Below are 23,089 nucleotides of genomic sequence, written 5' to 3' on the forward strand. Positions count from 1 at the left end.
AGTGGGAGATGGAGAGAGGGGCAGAACTGAGCACGGGAGGAGTGGGAGATGGAGAGAGAGGCAGAATTGAGCACGGGAGGAGTGGGAGACGGAGAGAGGGGCAGAATTGAGCACGGAAGGAGTGGGAGATGGAGAGAAGGGCAGAACTCAGTGAGGGAGGAGTGGGAGATGGAGAGAGACAGACGTAGTTGAAAGGTAGAGGAAGAGTGGAAGATGGAGAGAGGAGGGTAAGGATGGGAATGATTCACAAAGGGGTCAGAGAGTGTGATTTCACAGGACTGCTCTGCAGTTGAGGAGGATGTTTGAGGCTGTTTGTAGCTGGAATGACCTTTTGCCATGTTTCTATGATAACCTCATGGAGTCTCCTCATTTTCTCTGGAGCTGGAACATTGGTTATCCCGAGTCGAGACCAGTGATGATCAGATTGAAGCTCATGGTTAAACTGGAGCCTGTTGTGCTGGGTGTCTCAAACTGATGTATGAGCTGAACAAACAAATAATTTAAATAATGAAGGTGCCCCATGTGGAGATCATTGCAATGCAGTGATGAGTCATTCGATTAGAAAGTAACTGGTGACACAAGGGCCAGATTTAGGACTGATTGATGGTCTGTGTTAATCATCGCCTGGTAAATAGGGAAGTGAGTACATGTCGCAGTGTCTCACTGGGATTACCAGCAGAGAAGGAGGGCGGGATAGGGGAACAGGGCTGGAGGGAGGCATTGGAGGAAAAGGGAGAGAAGCTGGGGGAGACTGACAGTGATGGGGGCGAGGGAATGGGGAGAGAGGAAATGGGGATATGGAGGAAGTAAGAAGGGAAGAGGTAGAGGGGTTGGGGGTGTGTGGGGGGAACACATGGCATCTTCTCTTGGCTTTGAACTATCCCAAAGCGTTTCACAAAGTGTGGTCATTGCTGCAATAGCCTCCATCAGAACAGCTATTTGTGCAGAGTAAGATCCCACACCGGTGAGCTAAATAAGCATTTATGCTGTGGTTTGGTGACATTGGTTGAGGAAGATGTCGAGAGACGTCTTACTCCTGTTTGAATAGCACCACAGGAGCTGTGACACCCCCACCCCAGGGGCAGGGGGTGGGGGCAGGGTGGACAGGGTTATCAACCTCATGCCTTATCCAAAGTGCTGCACTAATGGATCAGCACAGTCTAGAAACAGCTTCTGATTGAAAAGCAGCAGCTTGGCTCACTTCTCCTTTGTGTGATTTAATTTTGATTCTATTTACAAAAATGAAACAGGAATACATGAGAGAAACAGCACAGGGTTGTAGAATTTGCTCAATGTCTTGAGGCTCACTGAACACTCCAAATGTTGTATCTGTGGCCTGTCTGCCCACTGGAGTCACTGTTGGAATCAACATAGGATGGGATCTTGGTTCACTTGGCACACAGTAATTCTGGGCATGCAGTAATTTATGAGGGACGCAGTTCAACAGTCCCCAGTGGTATTTAGCCACATGCCCTCCACAACTTTTCCCCCACCCTCTCCCCGATCCCTTCCCTTATGCCCTCCCCACCTTGGCCCACACGCAACCCCTTCCCCACTGTCTTCCCCACACCCACCCACTCCCTCTCCCTAACATTCTTACCCCTGATCTGTGTGGTTCCAAAGATTCTCACCACCCCCTCTCCCCCCCACCACCCACCCCAGTTGCTGTGTTGAGAGTTGTGTCGGCCATTCTCAGGCCCGCTGATAGCCCGGTCAAGTCTTTATCCAGTCATTTCCCAGTGGGCAAGACTCTCGCCTCTCACCAGTCACGAGGTTGTGTGTTCAAGACCCACCCCAAAGATTTGAGGTCACCAACTTAGGCACCACCATCACCCCCCTCCACCGCAGTGGCTGGGAGTATTGGAGCTCTTGCCCTTTAGGATCAGGTGTTAAACCACGATGCCTCTCAGGTGGAATGGAAAGATCCCATGTCTGTCAAAGAAGAACAGGGGCATTCTCTCCATCTGCAGAGAGTAGTGTGATGGAAAATCGATGAAGAGGGCCAGTTCCTGATTAAGTCACTATTCAGTGACCACAGAGGGGGAGGGGTTGCGATGTGTCTGAGGTTGTCAAGTGAGGGACGTATTCACCGTGTCTCTGATGTCTTCAGCTGGGATGAAAGATTGCTGTTTCTGTGATCTCAACATTCGGGGGCTGAGCCACGTAGTCCTGTTGTTCCATCGTGGCCCACTGGAAGGCAGAGTCTTCAATAAAGAAGATAACCAGGGGTGATAAAAGTAATGATCCTGAAAGGGTTAATGTTCAAGGTAAACTGGCTCCACCCATTCTACTGAGGTCTCCCAGTCTGTGGGTAAGGAGCTTGGAGTTCTCTTCCAGCTTTCAGAGGGAGCAGATGGACCTGCACCAGCTCCATAAGATCCCTAGTTATTCTGCCTGACCCAATGTTGTTGTACTTACTGTTATTGATCAATAAGCTTCTTGTTGTCTAAGAACATGGCCTCTTCTGTAGATACTCAATGGAGATGTATCCTCCACCAGGAGTCACTAGAGAGGAACAAGGCAATGCAAAGACAAAGGAGGATTGGTGGTAGGAAGCTACCTCAAACAACACTTACCCAGTCTTCCACGCTGGCAGAGGGGGCAAATACCACAAGGTGCCAGGAAAATACCACTAGAGAAATATCGAAATGCATCTGGTAAAAGTTGGTGGGTGAGTGAAGTAAGGGGCTGGACAGGGTCAATGCTGAGAGGATGTTTCCCCACATGGCAGAGTCCAGGACCAGAGGGCACAGTCTCAGAATTAAGGGGAACCAATTTAAGACTGAGGCGAGGAGGGATTTCTTCTCTCAGAAGGTTGAAGGTCTTTGAAACTCCTTGCCACAGAGGACGGGGGTGGGTGGGCAGAGTCTTTGTGTATATTGAAGGCTGAGTTTGGGAGATTCTGGGTCAATCAGGGACTCAACGGTTATGGGGAAAGGGCAGGAAAGTGGGTGTAAAGAATGTTTGATCATTCTGAATGGCAGAGCAGGCTTGATTGGGCATATTTCTTATGGGCAATGATGATGAAATGGAGATATCAACAAGCTGATTCTTCATGCAAAGCAGCTCAGCCTGAGGGGTGGTGTGGAGCAGAGGATGGGCCAGAGACGGAAATGAGTCCCTATCTTCAAGCCTGTGTCTGTATTGATTTTGGTATTTACATTAATTCACTTTAAAAACCTTTGCTCAAATTCTTGTCAAGTTTCCCAAATTCAGGAAGTGGCCACGGTTGTAGCGTAATGTACCCATTTGCTACTTGAACATAGTCTTATAACGATGGCAAAAAGACGAGAGGAAATGGGTTTAATCTCATGATGCTCGGCAAAATATAACTGCAAGTTATTCTACAGAAATTGTTGTCTAGTCCCCAGCAAGGTTATATCAACCGCTGCTTAACCTCAACACCGATTTAAATAGAAAACAGCTCCCCAGATATTTCCTATTCAGAGATGTTACAACGTACCTCTAGTCTTGAACCTGGACCTCCTGGTCCAGAGGTAGGGGCACTATAGCATAAGAGCCCCACCACACAGATTTCAACATAATAAGGGTTTGAGTTATAAAATAGGCTGAACAGACTGGAGTGTAGGAGGTTGAGGAGTGACCTTATATAGGTTTGTAAAATCATGAGGGTATAGATAGGGTTAATGGTAGGTATCTTTTCCCTAGGATGGGGGATTTCAAGACTAGGGGCATTTTTTTTTGTAAGGTGAGAGGAAAAAGATTTCAAAAGGACATGAGGGACAATTTTTTTTTTACGCAGAGGGTGATTTACATATGGAATGAACTTCCAGAGGAAGTGATGGTTGCAGGTACAGTTAGAATGTTTAAAAGACATTTGGATAGGTACATGAATAGGAAAGGTTTAGAGGGATATGGGCGAAATGCAGGCAACTGGGACTAGTTTAGTTTGGGAACATGGTCGTTGTGGACTGTTTGGACTGAAGGGTCTGTTTCCGTGCTGTATGACTCTAGGTTCACATGCACATTTACTGAACAAATATCTCCAGTGCTGTTCTCTAATCAAGGAAGTGAGACACTGACAAAATGATTAAGAAAAGCACTCTCTGGTCCTTTCACCTTTTCAGTACCGAATGCGTACACTGTGACCAGGAGCATTGAGGTCACAGAAGCTCGGATACAACTGGCAATGCAATCAGCCCCATTTGGATTCCTAAGTAGCCATGTGGCCAGCGGTCAATGTGTTAGATAGACAGCAGGGTCCCAGTGCCTGTCACCAATGGAGCTGATATAAAAACAGAAAGTGCTGCAGAAACTCAGCAGGTCTAGCAGCATCTGTGGAGTGAAACAGAGTTAATGTCTCGTGTTTTCCCTTCAAACACCAGCCTTGCTCAACATCCAAGGAGACTGGGGAAGGACAGCTTTCCATCCTGTCACTGAATATCTCTGGTTCCAAGGAATGTTCCATCTTCCATTCATCAGGTTCAGAATCACAGTTAGGTGAGGAAGTGGTTGACCTTCATTTAACTGAGGAAGTGAAAGTATCAAATCAGTTTTCTACTTTTGCACATATGTATTCTGACCAATTGTTTTATTCTGAAATCTGTGGTGTCGTCGCTGTTGTTAAGCAGCTTTACAGTGTGAACAGTTAGAGCTCGCAATCTTGCCTTGTCTTTTGTCCTCTGGCATTCAGGTAGTACAGTCAGTTGGGTGACCAGTTTGTGATGCAGTGACACCAGCAGTGTGGGTTTAATTCCTACACAGGCTGAGGTTGCCATGAAAGACTGTCCTTCTCCACCTCTCCCCTCGCCTGAGGTTTGATGACCTGCAGGTTAAACCACTACCAGTTGTCCCTTACTAGTGTGAGGGCAGCCCTATCATATGGTAAGATGATGGTGACTTTATCATTAACTTTTATTCCAACTCCTTCCATGGAATGTGGGTGTCCCTGACAAGGCAGCAGATGTTGGCTGTTCCTCATACAGGGAAGTGATGGCCTAGTGGTATTATTGCTGGACTGTTAATCCAGAGACCCAGATAATGTTCTGGGTTTGAGTCCCACTATGGCAGATGGTGGAATTTGAATTCAATAAAAAATATCTGGAATTAAGAATCTAATGACCATGAATCCATTATCAATTGTCAGGAAAAACCCATCTGGTTCACTATGTCCTTTAGGGAAGGAAACTGCCATTCTTACCTGGTCTGGCCTACATATGACTCCAGACCCACAGCAATGTGGTTGACTCTGAACTGCCCTCTGGGCAATTAGGGATGGGCAATAACTGCTGCCTGGCCAGCGATGCCCTCATCCCCTTGATGAATAAAGGAAAAAATTGCCATTGAACTTTTCAGAGGGCAGTTAAGAGTCAACCACATTTGCTGTGAGTCTGGAATCGCGTCAAACCAGGTGAGGACAACAGATTTCCTTCCCTGGTTAGGACATTAGTGAAACAGATGGGTTTTTACAACAACTGATGATTGTTGTCAGTGCCATCACTGATACGGCCAGGTTTCATTTGCAGAGTCTGGATCTCACCAGCTGCTGTGGTGAGATCCAAACCCATGTCCCCACAGCATTAACTTGGGCCTCAGGATTACTGACAGTGACAATACCACTGTATCATAGTCTTCCACAACTTTTCATCTTCTTGCATACCCACTCTGGAAGATTTTCTTGACATCAACGTTGAAGGGGGTTCAATATTGTCAGCGTCTTTTCTTCACTGTTTTCTTCTTCAAGTTATGTTCCCAGGGCTTTGACTCTTAACCAGGCCGGGATTCTTGGCAGACAGTCTGATGTAGCTCCAGACCAGGTTAGCCAGTGTGAAGTTAGCAATCTTGACACATAGCCCTGAGCTTAAGGAGTGGGAGAAAACCAGCTAGATTTCCCTTGTTAATGTCTGCCTGGTGCAGTCCCGCCCTCCTCCATTGTCAAGTGAAAGATGCACAAGAATGATTTCAGGCTTGAGAACAGATGGATTGGAGGAGCTGGGAGCTTATATTTGGAGAAGAGAAGATTGAGAGGAGATTTGACCGAGGTGTTTGATCTTGAGACACTTGGAGTGTGTAGATGGATGGAAGCTGCTCACATTGGTGGAAGGAATGAGGAAGCTCAGATTTAAGGTAATGATGAAAGCGCCGATGGAGACAGGAAGCAGGGACTGCACAGTGAGTGTCGAGGATCTGAAATGCACTGAGAGTGTGGGGGAGGCTGGTTCAATCAAAGTTTCCAAGAGAGGGTTGGATTATTTTCTGAAAAGGAAGAATGGGCAGGGTAATTGCTTGATGGGAGAGCCAGGCCTGCTCTTACACTGTAATGATTCTGTGCAATAGCTCGCTGATATTCTGTGTCAAGGTTTGAGCGTCGATCGGGTCGTGTGGGACTCAGCAGAGGGCCGTCAGTGGATATGGAAACCACTTTCTCTGCAGCAAGTAACTGCCTTCTGGACAAGACAGACCATAAAATGAGATTGCACCAGCTGCTGGCTTACTCCGAGATCTCGGAGTCTCGAGTTATTAACAACACCATCAGTGTTACCCCTCCTCACAATATTAATCAACGTCTGCAAGCAGAACCAAACAATTCAGGGTAAAATACGCTGTTAAAAATTTGAGAAATTTTTGTGCATTTACAGATTAGTAAGCCCTGGCGCTCTGACTCATGCCATCGTACTGTGTTTCCTGGAATGAGAAAAACAGGATCAGAAATGTGGAAACTGTTCCAGTTTAAAAAACAAATCCCATTCCTTTTTTTTGCTGGAAACTGTACCTCAGATTCCTGTGAATCACCAGGAAGGTCAGGCTGTCTGACATGGTTGAGCGGGCACACTCACTCTCACCTCTCATTCTGAACCTCCGTCACTCAAAACCCACACTTCCAGAGCACGTGGAGCAGGCAGATGCTCCAATGCAGCACCGAGGGAGAGCGCCGACCTGTCGGAGGTGCCGTCTTTTGGATGAGATACCAATACCAGCCACCCCATCTCCAACCACCCCGTCAATTCAGTAGCACACTCTGCAAAAGAACGATTAATCCCAACCCGGTGGATAGAGTCATAGAGCGATGCAGCATGGAAACAGACCCTTCGGCCCACCTCATCCATTCTAACCAGCTTTCCCAAAACTAAACTAGTCCCACTTGCTTGTGTTTGGCCCATATCTCTCTAAACCTTTCCTGGCCATGTGCCTAAATGAGTTGCCCAATTTCAGTTCCTGTTGTGCATCGATGCCAAATAGTTCTGGCCTGGGTTTGAGTTAGAAGGTGAGGCTGGGGCTTCTTTCACAGCAGTGTCGGAGGCTGAGGGGTGACCTTATTGAGGTTTATAAAATCATGAGGAGCATGGATAAGGCAAATAGCCAAGGCCTTTTCCCCAGGGTAGGAGAGTCCAAAACTAGAGGGCATAGGTTTAAGGTGAGAAGGGAAATATTTAAAAGGGACCTAAGGGGTAACTTTTTCATGCAGAGGGTGGTGCGTGTGTGGAATGAGCTGCCAGAGGAAGTGCTGGAGGCTGGTACAATTACAACATTTAAAAGGCACCCAGGTTCGAATCCCGCCATGGCAGATGGTGGAATTTGAATTCAATTAAAAAAAATCTGGAATTAAGAATCTAATGATGACCATGAATCCAATGTCGATTGTCAGGAAAAACCCATCTGGTTAACTAATGTCCTTTAGGGAAGGAAACTGCCATCCTTACCTGGTCTGGCCTACATGTGACTGCAGACCCACAGCAATGTAGTTGACTCTCAACTGCCCTCTGGGTAATTAGGGATGGGCAATAAATGATGCCTAGCCTGCGACGCCCTCATCCCGTGAATGAATAAATAATTGTCCCTAATGACCCTTGAAAAGGTGGTGATTGTGAGCTGCCTTCTTGAATCGCTGCAGTCCACTTGCTGTGGGTTGAGTCACAATGCCCTTGGGGGGAGGGATTTGGACCCAGCAACAGTGAAAGAACTCTTTCTGAAGAAGGGTCCTGACCCAAAACGTCAGCTTTCCTGCTCCTCTGATGCTGCCTGACCTGCTGCGTTCCTTCAGCTCCACACTGTGTTATCTCTGACTCCAGCATTGGCAGTTCTTACTATCTCTGAGTGGGTTTGGAAGGTGCTGTCTAAGGATCGTTGGTGAATTTCTGCAGTGCATCTTGTGGATGGTACGCACTGCTGCAAGCGAGCATCGGTGATGGAGGGAGCGGATGCCTTATGGAAGATGTCGGTTTTAAGATCAGAACTTTAGTGAGGTAAAGGAAGTGTGTTGTTCAGTGTCGGTTGTGCTCCAGTCTAGTGCTCCCATTCAGCTTCCTTTGCTGTCCTTGACCCTGACAGTGAGCACAGCGTCCACTGCCTGGAGCCTGGGTAATGCTAGCAGTTACTGCTTCACAGGACCTACTTGGGACCTGAGGCTGTGTTAATTGTTTTGTCATCTGGATACTTCTGTGATGAGTCAAACACTTTCCTGAAGCTGCCGGTGAGTGTCTGTCTCCTGGTCTTGGCTGGGATTTGCTCCCGTGATGTCTGACTATTGACAACTTTCAGCTTTTCCTGAGTGTGCCCTGGGCTGAGGGTCAATGAGCTGTGAGGAGCCAATGCATCCCAAACCAGGCAGAATCATAGAATCCCTACAGTGTGGGAGCAGGCCATTCAGCCCTTTGAGCCTGTACCAACCCTCCAAAGAGCATCCCACCCCTCTACCCTATCCCTGTAACCCTGCATTTGCCATGGCTCACCCACCTGGCCTGCAAATCCCTGAACACTACGGGCAATTTAGCATGGCCAATCCACCCTAACCTGCACACCTTTGGACTGTGGGAGGAAACCCACACAGACATGGGGAGAATGTGCAAACTCCTCACAGACAGGCACCCAAGGCTGGAATTGAACCCAGGTCTCTGGCGCTGTGTGGCAGCAGTGCTAACCTCTGTGCCACGGTGCCACCCGATGTGCAGGTACATGTGCCAAAAGCATGCAGCACTGGATAGGGCTTGGGGGCATCAGGGAGGCACAGTCTGGAGGGGGTCAACGAGCTGCTTTTGAAATGCATCTTCCACACTTGGCTTTCACGAAGGCTCGATAGCTTGAATGGCCTCTGACTGTACCATTCTGTGATTCTCCAAGGTAAAGGCTAAACATCTCTGATGTGTTTAATGTGCTGAGGGGAGACCGAGCCAAACGTTTTAAGTCATTTTGGAGCAACTACTCTGAGAGCAGGCCAGAACCAACGACAGGAAATGTCGATGGAGGGAATTCGCTCCTCTGGCCAGGAGCTCTTGGGATTGGGACTGTTGAGAGTTTTTGGAGATTGTCTGTTCCTGATTCATGCCTAATCTCACTGATCCCCCACTGAGTTCCCCACACCCATCGCAAAGATTTAAACCAAATGTCTTGGATCATTCACCAGGTTTCAGAAAGAAGGGGATCATTTTGGATTGGATCCCTGGTTCCTTGTTCAGGGCTCACCCTCTGCTCCAGTATTCCATAGGATTCCAACTGTCAGGTGTTCCACTGTTTTCAGCTTTGCCTCTATCTTGCCTCCACAGAGGCCCTTCCTCAAGATAAGTCCACAGCATCGATGTTGTTTCCGAGACTGACCCAGTCCTTCGGTGTTTCAGATTCATTCCTCATGGGATGTGCCACCAGCATTTATCGCCTCTCCATAACTGCACTTGACCTTAGTGGCTTCTGGACCCACGTTCATGTCCCACATGCTCCAGTGGCGTGTGGTAACATCTCTGGATGAGTTGATTACAAAATATCTGGGATCCTGCGGCAGAGGTGCGGGTGTGGTAGTGTCCGAACCTCTGAGCTAGGAGACCCGGGTTCAAGTCCCACCTGGGTCCAGTGGTGTGCCGTAACATCCCTGAACTGGTTGGTTTGAAAATATCTGCTCGAGCAGCTAAGAGTCAACCACATTGTTGTGGGTCTGGAGCCACATGTAGGCCAGACTGGATAAGGATAGCAGTTTCCTTCCCTAAAGGGCATTAGTGACCCAATTGTTAGTTTTATGGTCAATCTTTTTGAAACTGGCTTTCAACGCTGGGCTTTTCTCATTTAAGATTAACCAGCTCCACACTGGGGTTTGAACTGTGTCCCTAGAGCATTAAGCTTGGCTTTTGGCTTACTAGATCAGTGATGTTACTGCTGTGCCACCATCTAACTTTTTATTGCCACGCACACGTATACACATGCACGCACATAAATGCGTGCACTTACACACTTACACTTACACACACGCACGTACACTTACACACGTGGACACACATGTACATATGTGGCACCATCATTTCTGATCAGGAGCAGGAAAGAGGCTTGATTCTCAAACTGTGCACTGTGCCCCAGTTGGTGATGCACTCATCTTGGAATCGCGAGGTCCTGGGATCAGTTCCCACACTGGGGTCTGGGCACAAAGACCAACATTGATATTGATATACAGTAACAAACATAAGAAACAGGGGCAGGAGTAGGCCATTTGGCCCATCGAGTCTGCTCTGTCATTCAATAAGATCATGGCTGATCTTTTTCATGGATCGAGCTCCACTTACTCACCCACTCACCATAACCCTTAATTACTTTACTGTTCAAAAATCTATCTTTGCCTTAGAAACATTCAATGAGGAAGCCTCAACTGTTTCACTGGGCAGGGAATTCCACAGATTCACAACCCTTTGGGTGAAGAAGTTCCTCCTCAACTCGGTCCCAAAGCTGCTCCCCCTAATTTTGAGCTTACGCCCCCTAGTTCTAGTTTAACCCACCAATGGAAACAATCTCCCTGCTTCTATCTGAGGGAGGGCTCCTATCTTAGGTAAGGGCACATGCTCCTGTTTATCTTCACTTAACATCCCTTAACACAAAAAAACACATCCTCTGGTTATTTCATGTTTCTTTCTGTGGGAGCTTGCTGTGCACATATTGTCCATTGCAGTGATGACCACGCTTCAAAAGAAAAGGAGTTGATTAGTTGTAAAGCTCTGTTTTGAAAATTCTATACAAATGTATCTTCTCACAGAGACCAGTAGCTGACCATTAAGCCCTTGCATGGCCTTTGACCCCTTAACTCAATCCAGAGCTGGTTCAGGTACTCCTTGTGTAAACTAGAAGCACTGTCTCTGAGGGTCACTCATAAAAGCTGATTTATTTATCGGTGGAATGAGGCTGGAGTGTTATTTATTGTGTAGTCCTTCACTGTTGGCAGCTGCTTCCTTTACTCACTTGTCACGTTAATGAGTTGAAAAGATGAATGGCAGCTGTGTAGGAGGGGGCTGAGGAGGGGAGGGGGGTTCAGAGGGTCTTCCAGACTGGCGTTTACTTGGGGCAAGATCCCTGACTCAGCCACACGCTGCAATGATTGATCCCAGTCCCTGGGTGGGTGTGGGGTGAGGGGCAGTGGGGGGGTTGGAGTGAGGGGCAGTGGGGGGGTTAGGGGGTGGGACAGCTGATGGTTCTGTCTCCTCCTCCCTTCCCCCTCCCCTTCCATCCCCTCATCCCCTTCCATCCCCTCCCCTTCCATCCCCTCATCCCCCCGCTCCCCTCCCCTCCCATCTCTCCTCCCCTCCCACCTCTCTCCTGTCCTGCCCCTCTCCTCATCTCCCCACTCCTCCCCGTCCACCCCCTCCTCCCCTCCATTCTTCCTTCCCTCTCCCACCCTCTATTCCCCCCCTTCCCACCCTCTATTCCCCCCACTAGTCTTTCCTCCATTCAACCCCTCCCGCACCCTCCATTCACCCCCTCCCCTACCCCCCTCCCCGCTCTCCTTCCCCTTCCCCCAACCCCACTCCCCACCATGCCACCACCACCACCATCACCCCCCTCCTCCCTCCATGGTCCCTCGTCATGGTCTAGTGCTGCTAAAGTGTATTTACAGAGTCTGCTGAGAGTCAGGACAAATTCATGTTAAAACGCAACATGTGCTTTCGTCCTGCCACGAGGTAGTAAGCTGGAACTGAGCGTGATCGTGTGGCATTGCCTCTTTCACATATCGATGTTCAGATTTCCCCGCTCCCCTCTCCTCTCCTCGCTGTGGAGCAGGTGGTGCCTCGTGCCTTTATAACACAGTGGTAACGTCCCTACCTCTGGGGCAGGACGCTCAGGTTTGCCTTCCCCCTGCTCCGTAATAATGTCTCTGAGCGGGCTACGTGGAAAATACCGACCACAAGCTGTGTCCCCCATACCACACTGCTCCCTGCCTCCCTCCCAGTGTGTGACCATTAGAAACTGGCATCCTGACTTGCTTTTCCTGCTGCGTATCTTTAGTGGGCCCAATGGCAGGTTCTGGACACCATTCTGATAGCTGGACCCTGGGGCTGCCTGGTCCTTCCTGGCTCAGGGCTGTATCAGAGGGTAAGAGACAACACAGTGTAGAGCTGGAGGAACACAGCAGGCCAGGCAGCATCAGAGGAGCAGGAAAGCTGGCGTTTCAGATGGGGACCCTTCTTCAGGGAAAGCTGGCGTTTCAGATGGGGACCCCTCTTCAGGGACCCTCCTCTGATGCTGCCTGGCCTGCTGTGTTCCTCCAGCTCCATCCTGTGTTATCTCTGACCCCAGTATCTACAGTTCTTACTATCTCTGTATCAGAGGGTTAACCCTGTCAATCTGCCAAAGTGTGGTCTGATCGATGCAATGTATTCAGGCTGTAGCCACTGCGGGATTCATGCTTTTGTGATTTAGTAAATGAGTTCATTTGAGTCATCTGTTCCTCAGAAGATCAATAATGATCATTTCTCTGAATAGAAATATTTCAAATACATTGTTATCGGGCTAGTTTAAGAGGGTGGGTTCAGTAATCGTGGCTTTGTGTGTTTGTTTGTGTGTGTGTCTGTGTGTGTGTGTTGGGGGGAACCTGCTGGTTTATTTGAAACATCCACGACGCTGAATATCCGAGCAGGGTAAATTTGCAATCTAGTGACGATCAGACAAAATGCTTTCTCAATGGGCCTTTGACAAACCTGAGAGCCTCAACTGCGTTTTGTTTTGTTATTGTCACTATGGAAACCTGGCTGAGTGAAGGGGAGTGAGAACTGTTCTGTCAGAAGCCGCCGGAAGTTGATATTTCAAAGTGGAGCAAGATGGGGGGAGTAGGATAAAACTGCCCCCCACCGTAATCCTTAGAGTGGGGGACATAGAGGGCCACTGTGTTCCCTTTGACCCTGTGAGCTGGGGCGTTCTGAGCTCAGTGATACACTGATATATTGGGAATAACCAAGGCTGAGGGAGTGATGCTGTCGGATCTCAAGGGCGGCTCTTGGGGTTGGGGGGTGGGTGGCCTAGAATTTCCAGTCTCAATCTTCCGAGAGGATATTACACCCTCCCACTGGACAGCAGCTGGGGCTTGAACTGGGACCTCCCAGCTCAAAGGCAGGGGCACTACCTCTACTCCACGTGTGCCTTGGGGAGGAGCCGCACTCCGGTCTGAATCTGGGTTGCGACTAAGTTGATGGGGAAACTGGTACCAATGGATTTTATTTTTTGGGGAGTGGGGACATTAAGAGGCTCTCCTGTATCACTCCTCCTGACTCCCTAACCCCACAACCAGTGTGAGAAACGCACAACAGGGGCGTCGTGCAAGGGTGCTGTGATGCCTATTCCAGCCAAATAGTTTTGCACACTGACTGAGCTTGTGGGAGTCCAGTGGCCTTTAGTGAGGCAGGGGTAGGCGCACACACACAATCTGTCATACACATGTGCTTGCACACACACATTCACACCCCACACACATACTCACACACACACACTCTCTCTCACCCACACACACACACCCCCCCCTGCACACTGTCACACACACCCCATAAACACACACGCACACCCCAGATACACACACACACACACACACACACACACACACACACACACACACACACACACACACACCCCCGCACACTGTCACACACACCCCATAAACACACATATTCACACACCACACACATACTCACACACACACACACTCTCTCTCACCCACACACACACACGCCCCGCACACTGTCATGCACACCCCACACACATACTCACACCCACACACACACACACCCCGCACACTGTCACGCACACCCCAGATACACACACACACACACACACACCCCCTCACCGTCCCACCCCTCTGACACAGCAGCAAGTGGACATTTTGTTAAAGAGCCAGCACAGATTAGATGGATTGAATGGCTTCGTTTCTGTGTTCATTCACAGTGATCCCTAATGTAGCTGGTTGCTGTGCACTGAGTGGGGCAGATTAGGCTCCAATCTGATGTCTCCCAGAGATGAATAGTCTGCCATTCACTTGCCAGTTGGCTTTTTGACTCTGTGCTGCAAAGGGCTGGGTGAATAGAGTCCAGCCCATTGCCCCACACCCTGGTGCTGGAATCACAGTGTTCTCGGGTGAGGTAGAGATCCAGTGAAACCAGTTGATCGTTTCTGGGGTCAGCTCCGTGCTGAAGCTTTTGTGTCTCCTGCCCAGTGTGTGTTGTTGGTCCAAAGGCTGTTTATGTGGGATACAAAGCTTACAGGTATCTCCCGTTGCACATGGCCAGAGATCAGACTGGGCTGTTCGAAGGAGAGTGACAGAGACGCAGACTAACGTGCAATGGGCTGTTGATTGTCATGATCCTGGATCCAGCTACCAAAGTTTCCTGAGCCTGACCTATAACCTCTGGGGGAAAATGGCCTCCACAGGTTTGTGGGCAGGAGGGTAGCAGATGGAATATGATGAGGCGTAGCATGAGTTGTGCACTTTAGTAAGAGGCACAGAGTGTTTTTAAATGGTGAGAAACTGGTAAATGTTGGTGTTCACCTGGGGACCCTTGAACATGAATCTCGAAAAGTATGTGATGATCTTAGACTGTGTCAGCGTGGTAATGGCTCAGAGATGGTCAGATCCTGAACATGAGATACACAAATGGCCCAGTCGGCCACCAACTCCAAACTACTTGACTTTCCAAATCTCCTCTTACATGCACATCTTTAATCTGTTTAAAGTCAGGGTGCTTTGTTCAGTGCTTCTACATCTGGAGCGCTGTGTACAGTTCTGGACTCCTTATTAAGAAAGGGTTCAATTGTGTTAGAAGCAGTTCAGAGAAGGTCCCAACCAGGAATGGTTGGACAAGTCTTTTTAAAATTCATTTACAGGATGAGGGTGTCGCTGGCTAGGCCAGCATTTATTGCGCACCCTTAATTGCTGAGGGGGTCAGGAGTCACATGTAGACCAGCCCAGGTAAAGATGGTAGTTTGGCAGGATGGACATTAGTGAACCAGATGGGTTTTTCCCTGACAATCAACAATGGTTTCACAATCATCATTAGACTCTTAGTTCCAGATTTTTATTGAATTCAGGTTCTACATCTGCCATGGCAGATTCAAACCCAAGTCCCCAGAACGTTTGCTGGAGCTTTGCATTAATAGTCTAGCGACAATACCAATAGGCCATTGCCCCCCCCATTGGAGTTTAGCAGAAGGAGAAGTGATCTAGTTGAAACTAGAGGGGATGTGCAAGGATAAATGTTGAGAGGATGTTTCCCTGGAAGAGGAATCTAAAACTAGGAGCCAGAGTTCCAAACTAAGGGTCTCTCATTTGAGATGGGGTGGGGGTGTGTAATATTTATTATCTGAGTGCTGTGAACTTCTTCAACTTTCTTCCTCATGGAGTGGGTGGAGGCTGGGTGAATGAATATTTTCAAGGCAGAGGTAATTAGACGAAGTGTGGAGCTGGATGAACACAGCAGGCCAGGCAGCATCAGAGGAGCAGGAAAGCTGACGTTTTGGGTCTGGACCCTTCTTCAGAAAACCCGAAGCTTTTTCCTTCCTGTAATTAGATCGCTGAACAGACCTCTCTGATTTCAAATCCAATGTTGACTTTGCATTGGTACACCTCCTGTGCAGTTGTAACCCCGTATGCCCTGCTGTGTCTAAACAGCCTGTGATCTGTACGTCCTTGTTTGTCATGATCTGCCTGTACTGCTCACAAGATGAAACTTTTCACTGTATTTAGGTACATGTGACAACAATAAATCAACTCAAATCAAATCAAAGATGGTTATCAGGGCTAGGCTAAATGTGAGGTTGATTTATTATTGTCACATGTACCAAGATACAGTGAAAGGTATTGTTTTGCGTGCTGCCTGGACAAATAATACCCAGTTCCTGATCTAGGGGCTGTCTCGAGGGACAAATGGCGTACTTCAGCTCTGAATCCATTGTTCATTAGTAGGAGGATATCTAGAAAATTATAATCTCACTGGGAGAGTCACCATGGATTGAGGGAAAAGTTGTTAGCAAAATCTGAGATTTTGTGTTTGTAAGTGGACAAGGGGCATTCCAGTGTCTGTGTGTGTTGTATTTGGATTTTGAAGTGCTGCAGAAGAGATTATGACACTGAGTCAATCTGGGGTTAATATATTAGCACAGTTTGGGGATTAGTTAACAGAGAACAAAATTAATAGGATTAATTATTAATAGGGACATTTTCTGGTTGGTACGACGTAAGACTGGTCAGAGTTGGGATCTGGGTTATTTATAATCTGTGTTAATTACTTTGGGGCACTGAGTGTAAAGCATCAAAATTTGTTGACGATTCAAAGCTAAGTGGGCAGTAAGCTGTACGGAGGCTGCAGAAGGAACCTAGACAGTTTGAGAGTGGGCAGGAGAGTAGCAGATGGAATATAATGAGGTGCAGCGTGAGTTCTCCACTTTGTTGAGAGACACAGAAGAGCAGAATATTTTTAAATGTGAGAAGCTGACAAATATTTGGATTCATCTGGGCGTTCTTGTATGTGAATCCCAAAAACCTAATGTGCAGGGTTGAGCAATTGGTAAAGTAAATGACTTGTTGGTCTTTGTGGGAATTGGTTTAGTGCATGAGTGAAGTCTTACTGCAATTGTGTGGGATCAGGATGAAGCTACAGCTGGATGCTGTGTACAGTTAGGGTCTCCTTACCTGGGGAAGGACGGATTGGTTTCTGCAGGCACAGGGCAATTGATGCAACAGTTGTTCAGTTTCTCCATCACTGAGGAGAGGCTACAGCTTGCAGGCAAGTAGTGAGGGAAAGGAACTAGCTATTTTGCAAGAGAGATAGGAGGAACTACTGATGTTGTAGAATCTGAGATAACAAGGTGTAGAGCAGGATGGACACAACAAGCCAAGCAGCATCAGAGGAGCAGGAAAGCTGACCTTTTGGGTCTGGACCCTTCTTCAGAAAAGCTATTTTGCAATTTTTGTTACTTCCCTGCAAAGAGTGAAAAGTGCTGCATTTTGGGAGACTGGAGACTTTCTGTCACTGTGTTATTCACAGGCAGACTGTCCAGCTGCCCAGGAGCCAATCAGAGAATTGTTGTCATGCTGAGATCTCCAGACCCCCACACTGTCCTGATGGAGAAACCAATCTGCAGTCTGTCTCTGGGTCACGCTGCCCCCATACATGCAGCCACAGAGCTGGTGAGTGTCTAATATCTTCCCCCACTGTTTAAACATGGTAACAGTATCAATATTCACAGGATGATGGCATCATGGCATAGCCAGCATTTATTACCCATCCCTAATTGCCCAGGGGGCAGCTGAGAGTCAACCACATTGTTTTGGGTCAGAGTCACATGTAGGCCAGATCAGATAGGGATGGCAGTTTCCTCTCTTAAAGGACATTAGTGTACCAAATGAGTTTTTCCAACAATTGACAATGGATTCATGGTTATTATGAGACTTTCACTTCCAGACTTTTTAAATTGAAATCAAATTCCACCATGTGAACCCAGGTCCCCAGAACCATTAATGAAGCCTCTGGATTAATGGTCCAGATAATACTGGGCCATTGACTCCTCTGTGCACCATGAGCTCCAGTAACCCATTTTAAGACTGCAGAGTCTCCTTCCACAAAAATAAAACAAAGAACCGTGGGCGCTGGACATGTGGAAAAAAGTTCTGAAGAAGAGTCACTGTACCTGAAATATGAACTCTGTTTCTCTTCCCACAGATGCTGCTGAGTTTCTCCAGCAATTTCTGTTTTTTTGTTTGTTTCTCATTTTCTTCAACAATTTCCTTGGTTGAGAGCAGCATCCTTTCCCAATTTGGTCAAGCAACGTAAAATGAAGAAAACTAAAAGGGTGTGCTGTTTACTGAATGAAATTTGGTATTTTTGAATCTGCCTGAAGGGTGGAAGATGAATTGTTTTGACAGAGTGCCTGCCTTTTCAAAACGACAAAGCGATGGGCCTTAGTTTAGTGAAGAAGAGGCTCAGAGCTGATTTGGTTGGATTGGTTCACTGCAGATCACAAAGAGGAATGACCAGCACCTCACGATGTTCAGCTCCCAGCCTCCCTGCAGTCAGTGGACCCCTGAAATCTGCCCCAGGTAACTGATTGACCCAATTTCAATTCCTTCTGTGCATTGATACCAAATGGTTCTGGCTCGGGTTTGAGCTATAAGGAGAGGCTGAATAGGCTGGGACTTTTTCACTGGAGCATAGGAGGTTGAGGAGTGACTTCATAAAATCATGAAAGACATTGATAAGGCAAATAGCCAAGGTATTTTCCCCAGGGTAGGGGTGTTCACAACTAGAGGTCATAGAGCCACAGAGATGCACAGCACGGAAACAGACGCTTCTGTTCAACTCATCCATGCTGACCAGATATCCTAAATTAATCTAGTTCCATTTGCCAGCATTTGGCCCATATCCCTCTAAACTCTTCCTATTCATGCACCCATCCAGAGACCTTTTAAACGTTGTAATTATACCCACCTCCACCACTTCCTCTGGCAGCTCCCCATTGTGTGAAAAAGTTGCCCCTTAGGTCCCTTTTAAATCTTTCCCCTCTCACCTTAAATTAATGCCCTCTAGTTTTGAACTCCCCTACCCTGGGAAAACAATCTTGGCTATTCACCCAATCCATGTCCCTGATGATTTTAGGTTTAAGGTGAGAGGAGAAAGATTTAATAGGGACTTGAAGGGGAACTTTCCAACACGGAGGACGGTGCGCATGTGGAATAAACTGCCAGAGGAAATGGTGGATGTGAGTACAATTACAACATTTAAGAAACATTTAGACGAGTACATGAATAATAAATGTTTAGAGGGATATGGGCCAAATGCAGGCAAATGGGATTAGTTTAGATTGAGAAACCTGGTCAGCGTGGACAAGTTTGACTGAAGGGTCTGTTTTTGTGCTGTATGACTCTATCAATCCAGACCTGATGGTGTAACTTAATTAAATTCAGGCTGACAGTCCCCAAACTTTTTATATAATTGGCAACTCCATCAGCTTCAACTTTTATAATTGGGCTCAATCAAAATCAGCACAGATTTTGTCTCCCTTTTAATACAGTTTTTTTAGGATTCATCTTTGATTTGTGGGTGTTGCTGGCTGGGCCCAGCATTTCTTGCCCGGCCCTAGTTGCCCTTGAGAAGGTGGTGGTGAGCTGCCTTCTTGAACCACTGCAGTCCATGTGGGTCAACCTGCAGCACAATGCTGTGAGGGAGGGAATTTTGACCCAGCGACACTGAAGGAACGGCGATATATTTCCAAGTCAGGATGGTGAGGGGCTTGCAGCGGAACCTGTAGCAGTTGGTGTTCCCATGAGGAGAATCTTTTTCTCCTGGAGGGTTTTGTAACTTTGAAACTCTCTATCTCCGAGGCAGTGTGAGTTGGGGGGATGGGGTGGTCTTTGCATGTCTTCAAGGCAGTGACGGATTCTTGATAGGCAAAGGAATTATTGGGGTGAGGGGTCGGTGGAATGAGAAATTCGGAACACTGAGATCAGCCATGATTTTATTGAATGATGGAGCAGGCTCAATGGGCTGAATGGCCCACCTTTACTCCGATTTTGCATGTTTGTATTCTCTGTGCACGCTCCCAAATGAAGACTTCTCCAATCTCTCAGCCAGTTTCCATCCAATCTGCTGTGATAGTTTCTGTCGCTGTCTGTGTGCCTGTCACTGTCGGCTTGCCAGCGGTACTTTAGGTATTCTTTGCAATAAACAGGTCTGGCAGGATTTCCGTGGGAGGGGATTGTCTGTGCCTCTGACCACACGGCCCCTCCCTCCCCCAGACATCCTGAACTCTGTCCTTTAGTGTTTTCCTTTAACAAGAAGGACTTCAGTGCAGGATTCAAAAAGATACTGTTGGAAAATTCCTCTCTCACTTTGCCAAGAGTCAGTGCATCTGTGTGTGTGCGAGTCTGTCTGTGTGTGCCTGTCTGTGAGTGTGTCAGTCAGTCGCTGTAGATCTGTCTGTGTTTGCGTTAGTCTGTTCCTGTGCGTGTGTATCAGTCTGTCTGTGTGTGTGTCTGTCTCTGTGTGTCAGTCTGTGTGCACGTGTTTGTGTCTGTGTGTGCACCTGTGCATGTGTGTGTCAACCTGTGACTATGTGCATGACAGTCTGTATATCTGTGTCTGTGTGTGTGTGTGTGTGTGAGTGTGAGTGACAGTCTGCTTATGTATATGAATCTGGGGCTGTCTGTGTAAATCAATTGCTCCTCCCTACTCCCCCCACCAAATTTCTTCTGACTGAACACAAAACAGTGGTTGCAGATAATTATATTTGAAATAAAACACCCGTGGTTTGATTTTTCTTTGCAGTCAAGTCAGTGATGATGATGCTGAAGGAACTATTTTCCATTTTGATTGTGGAATAAAAGCCCCTGTACACTCTCCTAATGACTAACAGATTCCACACTTGGCCAGGCTGGCTTTAGTAACAGTCTGATTTAAAACTGCTCTTGTTCTGATAAACCAATGCCATTGTTTTTGGTGCCAATAATTTAAGAGAACTCAGATTCCCCCTCGTCTGAAGACAATGTTTAGCGATGATTAGAAGGATACATTTCTCTCCTGCCTCGGTGCTAATCTCTCAATCAGGGGTCTGTACTGAATCAGCTTGGTGGTATTCTGCTATTCACCTTGAGACAACAACAACTTTGTGTTTAGGTAGCACGCTTCACAGAGTTAAACACCTGAAAGTGCTTCACAGTTCTGTTATCAGACTAATTTGGACACCAATTCACATGAGCAGAGAGGTGATGGCATAGCAGTATTCTCACTAGACTATTAATTCAGAGACCCAGGTAATGTTCTGGGGTCTCGTTATCAAATCATGCCATAGCAGATGGTGAAATTTGAATTCAATAAAAAACTGGGATTAAGAGTCTGATGAAACTATAACTGATTATTAGGAAAACCCATCTGGTTCACTAATGTCCTTTAGGGAAGGAAACTGCCATCCTTACCTGCTCTGGCAGCAATGTGGTTGACTCTTAACTGCCCTCTGGGCAATTAGGGATGGGCGATAAGTGCTGGCCCAGCCAGTGATGCCCAAATCCCGTAAATGAATTTAAAAAAAGATCTGAGGAAAAGTAACCAAAATCTTGGGCAAAGTTTTGAGGAACCTCGTTATGCAGTAAATAGAGTGACAGGTTGTAGGCATTACTGAAGTCAGGACTCAGTTCTAAAGATCCCCCCCCCCCCCCCCCAACAACAAAAAAACACTCAGTGACTCTCCATCTGGTTGAAGTTGGGACGTTGGCTTTGCAAATGAGATGCCAGTTTAGATCAGATTCCTTCAGAAGCATCATCCATTTTGTGCAGAGCAAGGAGTAGTGGGGTAATCTGCATTTTGGTGATGAGGGATAAATATCGATCAGGGCCCCCTCTCAAACAGCAGCTCTTTTCACGAGTGTCCTGGCATCTGATTGGTCCAACTAGGAGGGAATGCAGTCTGATGTTTTGACCAATCGATGGGCTCCAGGGTGGGGGAGGTTGAGGTTGGAGTGAGTTGGATAAAGTAATCAGCCTCACTAGATCCACCTTGTAGTGTTCCAGCCGACAGAGTCAGTGTTACAGAGAGTATCTGTGTGTATGCACATTCTCGTTCTCTCTCTCTGTGTGCCTCGCTATCCCACACTTTGTCTGGGCTGCAATGCGATAAGGCTAGTTCATCAAAAGCTTGCCTGTTTTTTATGTGACAGGTAAATGTATCTTTTCCCAAGCAAGACTACACATCTTCTGTATACAAGGTCAGGTCACCTCTGGGAACTGAAAATGCAATTTAAATGCAGCCCGACCATGTTTGAAAGCGATAAAGCTAATTTATAATAGTCGTACCTTCCTGCAAAAATCTTTGTTATAGCTTCAAACAATGTAAATTTAAAGCTGTCAGCAGAACTGACAGACCATCTGATAGACGAGCTTGCTTCTAACCTAGTTCTGTTCTATTAAGAAATACGTCTCACTGTTGCTTCCAGTTTTCAACATCTTTTCAACACTGCTTCCTGTCCTAAAGTTGCAGAGGGAGTTCCTCAGAGTTGGTGCACTTTTCATACTTACAGCTAATCGACTGTAAGAGGCATCGCATGTACAATCCATTTGCCGCTCCCTGCTGCCCTCCCAACCCATTGGCAGAGTAGAGTTTGCAAGCAGTGGGTTTGGTTGGCCTCCTCATGGTGAGCTCTGTGGGGCCAGAGGGAGCTGAATTTGATCACGTCCCGGGGTGAACTCTTCCCTACCGTGAGGGCGAGCGGTGGTGTTCTGTCCTCGAAGGAGGCAGCAGGATCAGAGGTTCACTGTGAGGCTCAGGGGTTTTAGCTGCACTCCCCAGTGAATCCTCTGTGTACCCACAGAGAGAGCTCCGTGCATGGGTGGTTCCATCAGGCAGCCTGCACAGGACTGAGCAACGTCCATCCTGTAACCAGAGCCTTCCAACGTCGAGGGGATTGGAGAGAGCCTGGGCAGCAGGCTGAAGGGCATTTATCAAAGGAAAATAAGGAGGAGACCAATGCCTGTTGTAGTCCTAGTGATGATTTTCATCCACGAAAGCAATTTGGGTATAGAGTGAGGATGTGAGGTTTCATCGAATGGTTCAGCAGGCTTGAGGGACTGATTGGTCTCCTCATGTTTCTAATGAAGTACATTTTAGCCCATGAAGTATCTTTTTTAAATGTTGTCACTGTTGCAATATGTAACCACACTGTACACAGCAAGCTCCCACCAAACCACATGATGGCCTATACCTTTTGATGAGACAATAGTTGAGATATAAACATTATTCAGGACAGCTGCTGTTCATTTGCTTGCACCAAAGATAGCAGGCATCATCTCAGTTTAATACCTGATCTAACACCTCCGACAGCGCGGCGCTCCCTCGGCACTGACCCTCCGACAGCGCG

The 23,089-nt window shown here is 47.4% G+C and overlaps 1 protein-coding gene across 2 annotated transcripts in view; it reads left to right on the top strand.

Annotated features, from left to right (window-relative positions):
- The window catches only part of zgc:158464 (uncharacterized protein LOC791139 homolog), a 135,850-nt gene that overhangs the window by 81,564 nt on the left and 31,197 nt on the right, over positions 1 to 23,089 (top strand). The window lies entirely within an intron of this gene.

Source organism: Rhincodon typus, chromosome 36 (assembly GCF_021869965.1).
Source record: "Rhincodon typus isolate 14 chromosome 36, sRhiTyp1.1, whole genome shotgun sequence".
Classification (NCBI taxonomy): domain Eukaryota; kingdom Metazoa; phylum Chordata; class Chondrichthyes; order Orectolobiformes; family Rhincodontidae; genus Rhincodon; species Rhincodon typus.